Here is a 2,215-nt window from a genome sequence, read left to right on the forward strand (position 1 = left end):
GTTGTGTGCGTTTGTTTTTGTGTCTGTGGGTCGTGAGGTGGGTTTTACGGGGCGGGGGGTGCGGCCGACGGCGGCGGCGGCGGGGGCGGCGGAGGCGGAGGAGGAGGAGGAGGAGGAGGAGAGTAGTATAGAGCAGCCATGAGCATGAGGAGAGGGAGGAGGGGAGAGAGGATAGAGCAGGAGCAAGAAGGCAAGAGAGAAAGAGGATGATTTTTCTTTCATCATTTAAGTATTTTTACATTGCCTAACCTTCACTTGCACTTGCTCTACTCAATCTCAAACATTTTCCTAGACCCATAAACAAGTTTTAGATCCTCAGGCATTAAATAAATTTTAAATTTTGTATTTTTATCCAATTATTAAATACATATAATTATTTAATAACACATCCAGTTGGTTATTGAAAGCAGTTGTTTAATATGAAGCCTGTGAGCAAAGCAAATTTGTATTTTCTTTTAATAAGAGACCTAATAGTTTTAACTGACTAATGAATCAGCTAATAAACTAACACAGTGGTGAATTACCTTGAGATAAGGATCTGGTTGCCTGTTGTTTTCTAGCTGTCAAGCTATAATTAGCATAGCTGTCAATTGATCAAAGACTTGAAGAAGGATAAATTGCAATCTAAATGGCCTATGTATCAATTAAAATGACAGAGACTTGTCTGTATTTTATTAGCTAGACCATTATCCCAGGTTCCTGTGTCTCTATGGCATCGAGAGCAGAGGCACTCTTTAGCCATCAGGCCCAGAAGTTGAAGAGGCTTTTTCTGTGTACAAGGAACATGGTAGAGACTGGTCTCACATTGTCTCAAGCAACGTGTGGCAAACAATTATCCAGTTCTCTGTTCACAGTTTAGGCCAGGACCTGTCACCAGTCAAGACATTGTGGCAGTTATTCCCAGTGGTTATCATATCACATTCCCAGTGGTGTCCTTTGTCATTGTGGCCATATCTTTTGGACATCTTAGAGTGGGTTAATGTTAGGATTTGGGAGTCTCTGTCCATCATGTCAAGGTTAAACATATTAAATGCCGTATTCAGCAGATCTCTAACTGGTTTGAGGGCTAATACCTATGCAGCATGTCTTAGTTAAACAACTTTTGTCTGCTTCTAGTTTTTTGTTCCAAACTGTACCTTACAAACATAAAATATCAGACTAAATAAAACTTAATCTTAAATTAACTGCACCAGTACGTAGCATGATTTAAATATATTTCTGAACACATTGACAAATTTGATCACCTTCAAGGTTATGTCTATCAATCCCAGTTATATTTAGGCCTTAAAAATTATAGTTTTGAATTGACGTTCTTCTAGTATCAAAATAGAACTGTTTAACCCATAAACATATTCCATAAAGAGACTAGAATTTTTTTTTTACCTTGGCTGAGGGAGGTCTTATCTGTTCAGATTCCTGGTATCATTGCATAATTTACAGAGCAATATATCTGGCAAAATGAAAAGAAAAAGACATTTCCGGTTGTGGTGGCACACGCTGATAGGGTTTGCAGAAGGAGACAGAGACAGGAGGAGTTCGAAAAGAAAGAGACAAACCTGCAACAGATAAAAAAAAAAAAGAAAAAATACCATCAGGAATGTAAATCTAATGGACACCATATTGCACCAATCAACACCTATACAATCAATACCTATATATATTAATGAAAACCTCCAGTTACCATATTCATTATCTCCAACATCAGATCTTCTCTTCATGGGTCCATAATTTGATTACTGTTCTCCATTATAATTTCCAAAGTCATTATAGTTTCCATCATCATTTATTAAAATTTTCTCTTTCATTGTAACCATCATGTATTAATAAAGATATCGTTGTTAGCATATTGTCTAAGCTCCGCCCCACAGTCACCTGGCAATGGCCAGGAATACCTAACTCACTGTAAAAGGGGCTGCTTGATCCCTCCTCTCTTGCTTTTACTCTTGCTCTTGTCTTCCTACTCCCTCTTCTATCCTCCTGCCCCTTCCCACACCCCATGCCCATCTCTTTCCATTCCCTTCCCCCTCTCTCTCCATGTGTTCATGGCTAGCCTCTACTTCTCTACTTCACCTCTCTCTCTCTCTCTCTCTCTCTCTCTCTCTCTCTCTCTCTCTCTCCCTCTCTCTCCCTCTCTCTCCCTCTCTCTCCCTCTCTCTCCCTCTCTCTCCCTCTCTCTCCCTCTCTCTCCCTCTCTCTCCCTCTCCCTCTCCCTCTC

This window comes from Grammomys surdaster, unplaced genomic scaffold, assembly GCF_004785775.1.
Source record: "Grammomys surdaster isolate TR1022 unplaced genomic scaffold, NIH_TR_1.0 125750, whole genome shotgun sequence".
Classification (NCBI taxonomy): domain Eukaryota; kingdom Metazoa; phylum Chordata; class Mammalia; order Rodentia; family Muridae; genus Grammomys; species Grammomys surdaster.